This window comes from Palaemon carinicauda, chromosome 12 (genome assembly GCF_036898095.1).
Source record: "Palaemon carinicauda isolate YSFRI2023 chromosome 12, ASM3689809v2, whole genome shotgun sequence".
In the NCBI taxonomy this organism is placed as follows: Eukaryota; Metazoa; Arthropoda; class Malacostraca; order Decapoda; family Palaemonidae; genus Palaemon; species Palaemon carinicauda.
In genome coordinates, this window is record NC_090736.1 from 93,781,695 (window position 1) to 93,794,194 (window position 12,500).

The window sequence follows — 12,500 nt, forward strand, 5'->3', positions numbered from 1 at the left end:
GTCCAAGAGGTACAAGGTATAAGTTCAGGTATTTATCGGAGGAAAAGGAAGAGGGAGCAAACTCAAAGACAAAATAAACTTGCAACTGTTTTAGGGGGAAAGAAAGTTGATTCAATAAACGATAATATTCGAGGAATTGCTCACAACTTATATTTTAGTTATTGTAATAGTCATCATAATGACGATGAACCTGTTGAATATCGAGTGTTTTTTTTTATCTACTCCATTTTAAAAATACATGTAGAAGTTTTAAGTAATTTTGCGTATTTAATGATAATGAAGTTAATAAACGTGGATTTTTATCTACTTTTACATTTCAAACATAAGTGTTTAGATATCTTTAGACTATATTTTGATTCCATGTTTATGTTTATATATGTAAGTCTCCGTATCAGACAGACGGCAAGCAAATGTTGTTAAGAGCAAAATATTATCTCATAAATCTCATCTGATATGACACTTCTTTAATGACTATTTTTGTCACTTTTATTATGTCATTCTATTGAAAGGATCCCATATATATATATATATATATATATATATATATATATATATATATATATATATATATATATATATATTAGTTAGTTATGTTGCACAATATTACATTCGGTAATATAACTGATTTATGTTAGATACATGAGAATATTTAACATTTATTTTTTTCTTAAAAAAGATGTTTATTGCTGCAATGCAATGCCAATATTGTATTATGTATTCTTTTGTGATTATCTTACTCTTCTTACCTTGCGATGTTTTCAATTCGATTAATATTTGCATTTGTCTGTCTTTGTATAGCTTATACCTACTTCTCTTCAAAGATATCAAACGGATAAACATACTGTACTACGATCTTTTTGTGAAACCAGACAAAATATCCCTGCGGTGTTTTTGTAGATTCTATTATTATCATTATTATCAAGCTGTCTATAAACATTTCAGGTCTTTATGAATGAAGTTGATGATAACATCTTTAATGAGCTACTTACCCATCAAATCTTAACGCATCCACCATGAAGGAGTTATCCTTTAAATCTGTTTTCTTCGCACGAAGCCCCGCCCCAATCTGCACTCCTGTTTGGGAAAAAAAAAAAAATTTCGCGCCCTGGCCAACCTACTACCTATTACTCATAAGCAGCAAATGCATGTAATAATTATGTAACGAATATGGCCATTTTATAACCTATGTATTCACCTACTGTAAAATATTTTTATACTTATGAGTAATTTTTTCCTTGGTTCACTTTCTCGAATTTTATATCACGAGACCAACATGACTTGAGAAAGATCTCTTCCTTTTAACAAACATAGTCTATGGAACTGTCTGTAGAAGGGAAAAAAATACGGAAACCAGTTTTACTGACCTTTTTTTTTTATCAGAAAAAATTTCTTACAACGGTGAAACAACATAAGTTTAGGAGAGACTTAATTCAGTTAGGCCTATTTGCATATTGAGGCCATTATTGGCCTGTGTCTTTCCAATATCTATTTGAACCAAAGATTGATTGGAACTCGGTTTAACGGTGACAGAACAAATTTTATATATCAAATGTTATCAATCCATCACTTTCTCTGTCTTAGGATATACTGTTTATTTCGTTGTCATTATTACATTCATTTACCTTTAGACATATCTTTGTATCTAAATTTCCCTTTTCATTATCATCAGGAGAAAATGAAGCAAGATTTGCGTACAAATTTGAGAGAGAGAGAGAGAGAGAGAGAGAGAGAGAGAGAGAGAGAGAGAGAGAGAGAGAGAGGTGACCAATTCTTCAACCATAATACGTTTCAAAATGTTTATCTGCTAGGCAATCTCTTTCCTGTCCTTTTCTTTTAACCTTTCCACTTCTTTATTCGCCAGTGGAGATAATCGCCAGAAGGCTCAGCCACGATTCTAAAAGGGAATGTAAAAATAGGCTCCATTCTGGTATGAAAAGAATCTCATCGGGATTTTTCTCCTTTCCGGTATTCTAGAACCCTAAGAATAGATATTCATGTCCCTTCGCCAAAAATTCGAATTGCCAAATAGGCCTAAAGTTTAAATCTTGGTTTTGGACAAAGCTGGCATGTTTATAGGAACATAAGATATGTTGTATCTTACACGGTCTCTGTATAATGTATTTTGAATGAAAGTTCAGACTTGAGTTATGTGGACACCAGGGAGAGAATGGCACCACGTGATAGTGTCAGTTGGCTCTTCTAGCACCCGAAGAGTTGGCAGACACAAGTCCCGTTTATATACAATAAGAACTAGACCTGTTTGGGTGAGAACATTGGGCTGGACGACTGGAGATTTGTGGGAACCTCTGGAATTGAAGGCGAAGGAATGAAATGTGGTGGAAAAGTAGCTATTCTATTTGGTTGAATCTCCATTGGCAATGGTTCTATTACATATATTAACATCTGTGTGTATTTTTCTGTTAAACATTGAGTAACATGAGTCTATCCAGCTTCCACGATTTCACTTATCTCCTGCATATTTAGGTATTTGAAGCAATCATATAAGAGCATCCAATTCATTCAAAACATCAACCGGATACTGTAAGACTAGAGGGGCACACAGTAAAGCGCAAACCTCCGCCAGGGCAGCTTATTCTCGACCTTTTGGACTGATTTATTTTGGATGTTTTGCTCGTCTGTAACCTTGAATTTTGTCCTTCCAAAATTTAATCATTTCCAGCTTTTTACATAAGTTTAAAATCCCTGCAAGTTTCATTATTTTACCATCAAAATTTGACCTTTTGCTTGACCTTGACCTTGGACTCAACCTTGACCTTCAACATTAACATGTATTAATGGGCGTGGACTTTAATACACTCAAATGTGAACAAAGTTTGAAGTCTCTGTGACAACGATGTCCAAACTTATGGCTGAGTGCGTGAATTGGACATTTTGCTTGACCGTGACCTTGACCTTTGACCTTAAACTTCCAAAATTTATCAATTTCTAGCTTTTTACATAACAGTTAATCCCTGCAAGTTTCATTACTCTACGATGAAAATTGTGCCCAGGAAGGTGTTCATAAACAAACAAATAAACAAACATACAAACAAGCAAACAAACACACAGAGGGTATAATATAACCTCCTTCCAACTTCGTTGGCGGAGGTAAAAATAATCAATGGCAGGTGTAGGTCTAGGTAGCAATTTTAGAATTAAAAGGCCTAGTGAATAAAGACTGAATTTGTAACAATGTTAATTTATATAAACAAAGATTTATTTGCTTGTGAAAGGCTGCATAAGAGAAAAATAACTGTAATTTTTAAAAGAAAACTTCCTTTGCCAGACGAACCACACAATTAAATTTCCCACCAGACGAATTGGAATCGCTACATGGTCTTGGTAGAGATTATTGATTCTCATTACCATCACAAGAAGCCATCTGTGAAAATCCCAAGCGACTCAAGTAGTGCAGCATCAGCATCTGCTTAATATCAGTTAAAATCTTGATCTCCCTCGAGAATGAAATAAGATTGTGGTTCCTTTAATGATTTTCTGTCGTTGGGAATTGAACGACTAAAGCTCAAAATTGGACGATGAATATTGTGGAAAGACATCATGGGTATGGACACAATTATGCATTTTTAAAAATCATAAGATGGCAACTTTCATTTCTAGGATGATTGCTAAGAAGATAAGGGTTGGAGAACTTGTGTATTTCAGGAAAACTTAAGGGGGTGGGGTTCAACTCATCAGAGTTGAATCCAACACCGTAGTAAGACCCTTTATGTTTATGGTAACTTTTTTTTTTTTTTTTTTTTTTTTTTTTTTTTTTTTTTTTTTTTTTTTTTTTTGACAAATGGCGTCTAATGTTTAACAATTTGAAATCTGGCTTATCATTCTGTTTTGTAGAACAGGTTGATATACTTTCCATATCAAAATATAGTTGCAACTTGACTTGTAATGATATTAAAGGCATGCATCTTTACAGATTTATAACAAACTCGTAACACGTTTGAGTCTGAAATGACCAAGATAAGATCAGATCGATCATACTAATGCAAATTTAAGTCTCTCTTCCTGGCGTGGATTTCCAATTTTGCACGTCTTATACATCTGTTTGCATTTTGAGCATAAAGCCAGTTTGCACATGTATCTGGATTCATAGTTTCTAGGTTTCCTAATCTTCTTCTGAAGTGTCCAGTTGTAAAGAGGAACGAAGTTTGGCATACTTACCAAATTAATAAGAATTCAGTTGATGGTTGATTTATATCCCATAACTTATGTTCATATTGGTTTATGTTATTCTATATAGGACTATGAATGGTATGAAAAATGGTGACAATGGGCCTACCAAATTCTAACGGGGAAAAGCGACTGGTCAAAGTTTTCTTGTCATGAAAGACTAAGATTAATGAAAGGAATGAGGCTATTTCGTGCACTTTGAGTTCATAATAAAAAATTGAACAGCGCACAGTTTTCAGCTTAGGTCTTCTGAAATGTCAGCGTTGTTCGTCACCATGAAGTGAAAAATTGTCTAATTTTGCAAAATGCTAATTTCTTGATTTTATATTGATTTATGTCAGAACACCTATTTCTTTATTTTCAATAACCATAGAATAAGCCTATGTTTCTATCGAGCCACACGTACTGATGGCTAGATTTTCTCTCTCTCTCTCTCTCTCTCTCTCTCTCTCTCTCTCTCTCTCTCTCTCTCTCTCTCTCTCTCTCTCTCTCTCCCTCATTACTGACATGATCTACTGGTTATTCAAATGGTAAACGTAGACACTGATACAACATTTCAGTCATTTAGTTTCATTTTAATTATACGCTTCATTTTATAGGTGCACTAACCAGTATTGCACAGGATTTTTTTCCGCTTTTACCGCGGTTACATAATCACGCAAATACTACAAACGTAGGTGCAGCGTTGGTGTTCATTCATTACATGTTTGAATTTAATTTAAAGATAAATATTTTTATGCTGGAATTTCATGGTATCAAAATCACACAACAGAAAAAAATGGCGATTTCAAAGCTTGTAATTGTAATGGTTTGCCAATTGACTAAATATCTCACAAACATAAAATTTTATTCTCGGAAAATTATTTGGTGAAAACTATTTTGTCAAATGAAAATTTGTTGATTTTCATATACGCACTCACGTATGTGTAAAAATTAAGATGCCACTTTCTCTAAAAAGAAAAGTATTTAATCAGATGGTCCTACCAGTATTAACTTAGGTATCAGAAACTTGGGGCGTTACTAAACCAACATAAGCTAGTTACAACCCAAAGAGCTATGGAAAGAATGATGATGGGATTAACATTAACACTCAGAGGCAGAAAAAGAGCAACATGGATGCGAGAGCAAACAAATATAGAAGATATTCTAACTACATGCAAAATAAGAAATTAAAGAAATGTACGTGGACAGGACAACGAATGAGAATAACAGATAATAGATGGACATTAAGAATAGCAGAATGGGTCCCTAGAGATTGTAAATGGAAAATGGGAAGGAAGAGATGACGATTGATTGACGAAATAAAAAAGTTTGCGGCGGTGGACTGACAAGACCTTCAACAGACGAGTGGAAGGACGTGTCTAAGGAAGGCTTTTGTTCTGCAATGGACTAGTAACGACCGAATATATATATATATATATATATATATATATATATATATATATATATATATATATATATATATATATATATATATATATATATATATATATATATATATATAATGTGTATGTGTGTGGTGATGGATTAAATTCATGAATGCCAGAAGCCCATTTAGACAGCACAAAAGAAGACTAAAAGAAAAATACTGCAAACACATGCAATGCGTACAGTATATATATATATATATATATATATATATATATATATATATATATATATATATATATATATATATATATATATATGTATGTATACTGTGTGAGGTGTGTTTGTTTTTTTTAAATTTCATTAACGAGTATATTACAAAACTCTTGACATGTTATTGACAATTTGTTACAAAATATTGACAGTTGCACTGGAGGAGCTACCCCCCTAATTGTTGTGTGCGTATAATGTGCGATAAGGCATGCTTGAGAAGGTAACATGAATCATAAGGAAATAGTGTAATGGTTAGTGTAAAGTCACTTGTAAATCACTGACAACGTATTGTACAGGGGCATGGGACGTGTAAAACGTTTACTATTAATTGTTGTAGGAATCGGTTCGTTGCAATTGCTGATACATTTGCCCACGTACGTTTAATAACTTTGATGGCAGCTAACAAGTTTCCGGTTCTGTGACAGGTTGATCAATTAAACTCACTGATTTATGGACAGTTTTGATATGTTCTTAACGCATAAAATACTCCGTAACACATTTAAAGTGCGTTCGTATGTGCATAGTATATTAAGGTGACTCAGCCCATTTTGGTTTGGGGCTGGCAAACGCTGGCAACTATACCAGCCATAAGACTCTGGTGACCGAGTCCAACTACACTCTCAGCATCAGCGGCTGAGCGCCAGTCACAGTGACTAGTGTCCTAATGTCGGTTGAGTGGAATGGTTGCCGCTGGTTGGGAACACTGTGTGGTTGTGCTTTGTACTGGTGACGCTGTGAAACTACGTTTGCCGAAAGTGAAAGTGTGTTGAAACGTGCAGCTGTGAATTCAGTTGCCTACTGACGATTATCGGTTAAAATATTACCATCGATCACATTTATATGTAATGCTAGCCAAGGCTACAGTTGCTTCTATGTTGCAAATGTGCCCCATCTGACTTAAGTAGGGAAAGATGGTTTAGACTAATAAACAGTGGTGAAAAGCATTCAAAATTTAGGAAAATTAATGATAAAGTGACAATGATGTCACGTCGTGAAACAAATGTTCGCACTTCAGGTAATTAGCATATCGAAGCAGCAGGCAAATTATAAGCGGCATTTCTTGCCATTATAGCAGCGCTAGCGATAGTTCAAGTACAGTATTAATAGTACAAAAGTGAAAAGGAAAAAGTCCAACTTTACCTTAGCCTCATGACAGCAACGCCGCCTACGTCAGGAGGAGGAATTCATTGATTAGTTGTGTTGTCAGTCTGTTTATACGGATAAGAAACGGCGTGATGTGGACGGCGGACGGTTTTGTTGATGACCAGCTAGAACTTGGTGGTTTACAGGCTTTGGCAAGGCCCTGCCCTTCGACCAAGGTAGGCACCATCCCGACGGTGCCAAGACCAGACATCATCCAGTGCCGTCACCCACCACCACCACACAAACAAAACAAACCCTATGACTCCAGCCCTTCCTCCTCGTCCCCCTCCTCCCTTTCCAAGGGCGTAGTCAACACGTGTCGACAGCTGCCGCTCTCAACATGTAGACAGGGACCTACTCTCAAGTCTTTCCTGCTGATGGCGTTGACGATGGTCGTCGTGGTCCCGGGGGCGTTGGCCCTTCAGGGCACTGTCCGGGATGAGGTTTGGAAGAGATGGGTGCCCAGACAACGCCGGGAACTCATCAATGATGAAACGGTATTTGTTCATGATCCCCCCCCCCTCTCTCTCTCTCTCTCTCTCTCTCTCTCTCTCTCTCTCTCTCTCTCTCTCTCTCTCTCTCTCTCGTTCCGAGTGACCTTGGGTCTTCTCCCTCGTTAGCATCAACTGAGTCACATTTGGTTGTTTTGTAAATATTACCGCATACAGTCACTTATATGTAATAAAAGTGAGAGAGTTTTATGTATTATTTAGTGTTGTTGCTAGTATATTTCAGGAGACTATGTCCTATATAATTTCATTATATATATATATATATATATATATATATATATATATATATATATATATATATATATATATATATATATATATATATATATATATATATATAATTTCATTATATATATATATATATATATATATATATATATATATATATATATATATATATATATATATATATATATACACACACACACACACATATATATATATATATATATATATATATATATATATATATATATATATATATATATATATATATATATATATATATATACATAATAAATGTTTGTGTGCACGTCCGTTCGTATGTAAATATTGCATGTGCGAATATTGCTAATCCTAAGCAATAGAAGTTGGTATACAGAAGGCTAAGTAATAAAGCTCCAAGCAAAATTATTAACTTGGTTGCCTTATAGAGTTACAAGTGGTTGCAATGTCAAAAAAGCCGAATCTGGTTTCGTTGGCCTAGTTTCATCTTTTCATCACCTGAACAATTTTGAAACTAGTTTTGCATAACCTTAATCTTTTGGAGTTTTCGACCATTACTAAAAATGAAGTGAAAATAGTAATTGCGGGATTGATTGATTGTTATCATGGAATTATTATTTGAGTAATGTTACCCGTTTGGTTGAAAAAACTTTTTGCATTTTCAGTCTTTTTAAGAACTATCATGCCAGAAAAGACAAAAACTGGTCAAACCATCCTTATGTAACTTTTATTATTATTATTATTATTAGTTCTTGGAAGTAGATTACAGATGCCTCAGTGGGATTAATGCCCCCTGAGGCAGCTGTAATCTTCAATGAAACCTATTATCATCATCATCATTATTATTATTATTATTATTATTATTATTATTATTATTATTATTAATTTATGATTCCCATTGATAATGATGATAATTAACATAACGCCAAGTTGAGACCACACCATGACTGTTATTCGATGGAAAATTTATTCATAAAGTAAAAGTTTAAGTATCCTATTTTACCCTGGACAGTCTTTCCTCCCGTGGCTTTTCATTCATGTCTTTGACCGGATAGAGCAGGGGTTCTCAACCTTCTTGGCCCATGCACCCCTTTCACCATTTGCAATGATGTCATTCACCCCCCCCCCTTCCCATCTTTTCCAAATTTGTCTGTCTCAAAAAGTGTACTGTATATAATATGCAAATATTACTAAAAATCCTTTTATTTTCTTTTTTTCAAACTGAAATATACATTTACAGCTTTACATGGATTACTTTTACAATGGAATATTACAAATTATATGCAAATTGAAAATATCGATGGATATATAAAACTTGAATGAAAGTAAAATAGTTTTTTTTTATTCATAAGAACTACTTAACAGGCCAAACTGAAGGTGATGCAACAAACAAAAAGTTCGATAGGGTAACAAGATATTATAAATCTGTAATTATTTTTATTCAGAAGATTACATTTCATCGGTTGACGAAACCTGTGATTGTTTTTTTTCTTAGCCAATTCTGGAATACGCGGATGAGTGTTTGAAAGGGCACAACGCAGGTAATTTTCTACCTCTAATCTATTGCGCTGCTTCGTTTTAATTTGTAACAGAGTTGAAAAGCCTCACTCGCAAAGATATGTCGGTACAAACGGAAGCAATAAACGGATAGCCATTTCTGCCACTTTTGGGTAGTAATCGCACATTAGAGTCCAAAATTCTGTTATTGATTTCTCATCGAACATATCTCTTACACCCGAATCACTTTTTAACTCCAAAAACTCATCTTGACAATCATCAGTAACTTTTTCAACTGGCAGTTTGAATGAATTTCTGACTAAATCCAACTCATCATCACTAAGTTCGTGAAAATATCGTCTGAATTCATTTTCCAGTGCTGTCAAATGCTACAAAATTTAATTTTTTGCAAATTGAGGAAGCACCTTGTCTTCACCACAAACATCAAGAATGGATGACAGTTTCTCAAACGTTGCTACATTTTCTGCATTTACCCTTTTCTTCTAATTTTCAGGCTTGCTCATGAAAGCTTCCAAGGCATCTACGAATTCTATAATGTCTGTATTCCTTCCATGCATCTGAAGATTCAGTTTATTCAGTTGCTCAATTATATCAACCAAATAGGCAAGACGCATGATCCATTCCTCATCACTCAGCCAGGCAGGAAATTCTGTTTTACCTTGTACTTCAAAAAAAAATTTGAGCTCATCTCTAAGTTCAAATACTCGCTCAGTTACATTTCCTCTTGAACGCCAACGAACATTTGTGTGAAAAAGAAGCGAATGATGGGTTGCATCCATATCAATACATAACTGCTTGAAAAGTCGTGAGTTTAGAGCCCCTCCTTTGACGAAATTTACAATTGTTTAATTGTTTGATCCAAAACCTTCTCTAGCGGAGCAGGAAGTGTTTTTGAGGCTAGTGTCTAACGATGGCTCATACAATGAATGCCTTCCACTTTTGGAGCTCGCTTTTTCACACAAACTTGGAATTCTGATTTTATCCCTAACATAGCTGGTGCTCCATCTGTACAACACCCACTGATATTATTCCACGAAAGATTTTCCGATTAAAAAAAAAGATGAAACCTTCTCCAAAATATCAGAGGCCTTGGTAGTTAGTTCAAGAGGAGAACAAAAGAGAACTCCTCTTTAAATGAACCTCAGTGAACATACCTTGCAAACACCATCAACTGGGAACATGATGCCACATCAGTTGATTCATCAAGTAGAATTGAAAATAAGCTAAATGCTAAAGACTTTATCTCCTGCACAACTTGATCCTTGATATTAGCTTCTCAGTTATTTATAGTCCAGGAGTTCCCAACCTTGGAGTTGCCAAGTAATTATCTTGGAACCTACTTAATTCCCTAGGCCTCTGTCTCTTCCTCAGTACCTTTTCCAATCCTAGGATTAACTTGGGTGGTCACTTGTACATTACTGTCTAATCCATTTTTCCTTTGCCAGCACATGATATAATCCCAGCCCACTTGACAGGCCAGATACGCCATAGCCTATAATTGCTTTCCTCGCCCATAAACTTACTTTGGTCACAATTCACCCCCTGAAAGCCCAAAATTCACCCCTGGGGGTGAATTTCACCCCCATTGAGAACCTCTGGGATAGAGAGAGGGTGGTGATTCCACTCCACTACACCTCACCCTCTCACCAATTCAGCTCACATTTCCCTTATTCAGTCACTAGACTGAAGCTCACCGAAAGAAGAAACGGATATCATCGAGGCACCCGTGAGACCATGCCCTACTCACCCAGTTTATTCTCTCTCTCTCTCTCTCTCTCTCTCTCTCTCTCTCTCTCTCTCTCTCTCTCTCAAAGTAATTGTTTCTGCGTATATACACTGTATATTGTGCATATATGCGCATGCTCCAGATTCCAGCTCGGTCGACTGGTAGGAGGTAAAATGGGATCGACCCATGGACCTTGCAAATGCAAACCAGTGCTCCACTGAAGTATGGGGCACACATATTTGTCATAAGCTATGAGGATTGATACTGTAATTGTTACTTTCATTTAATAACGTATAGGCCTATGCTAACATTTTATCAATGCATTAGTGGGTAGAATTTGCGGTTACAATTTGTCATTACATTGTACAAAATTTAAGTTAATTTTAGGTTTGTTTGAACGTATTTTTTCTTTTTTCATGTAAAATTTGTTCCGGGAAAACCACGTGAAAAGAAATATATCTGTAAACAATGTCTAAAACTTTTACTTAAAAGATTATTTTTTTTTTATTTTTAACGTGATAAGAGTGTATATTGGCATAATCAGCAAAGCTGTTTTAATCAGGGGCCACCCATACTAGGTTGGCTTGCCGTGAGTGATGAGACTAAAGTCTCCCACCATCGCCAATCCAGAGTGGGTAACGTGGTAATGAAAATGGCCAAACCAGAGACATGGATATGGTCATATTCGAGGCCTTTGTCCTGCAGTGGAAAAGCAACGGCTGGATTTGGTATATATATATATAATATATATATATATATATATATATATATATATATATATATATATATATATATATATATATATCACTGAAAGAGTGACAGTAAAGAAAATTTTATCGTTGTCAGGTCAAAATAAGGTGATGCATTTTTTCTTTACCGGGGAACTAAGAAACTTGTGGCCTTGAGTTTTTCTACTTGCCTTTTTTTTTTTCTTGCCCAGACCGAATGTCTGTGGAGATGTAAATTCAAGTGTGTATGAAATAGACAACTATAATTTATTCTCTCTCTCTCTCTCTCTCTCTCTCTCTCTCTCTCTCTCTCTCTCTCTCTCTCTCTCTCTCTCTCTCTGTGTAAAGAATCATATTTTTCACCATACGTAAATCCCTAAACCGAGGTATCGGGTGTAATATGAACACAAAATGAATTGGGTGGTTTTTTCACTTTAAAACCCAAGTATGATATCTTGAACCTATTCTTTGTGTTCTATTTAGCTCCCACAACATAAGAACTTCCTGGCTGTAGAATAAATTAGAGGAAGAAAGACAAGAACTGGGAAGGTCCCTTCAACCCCTGGAGAGAATATTATCGGGCTTACCAGGGGACCTGAGGAAAGGGTCGGGTTGTCATTACTCCAGACACGTAATGAAGGGTTTGGGGGTGGGGGACTGGGTGGAGTTGGAGTTGGTGTTCAAAATGTAAACAACGTTGCAGAGGAGTCATTCTTTCACGGTGGTAGTAATACTGTTTGTTACATTTCAATATATATATATATATATATATATATATATATATATATATATATATATATATATATATATATATATATATAT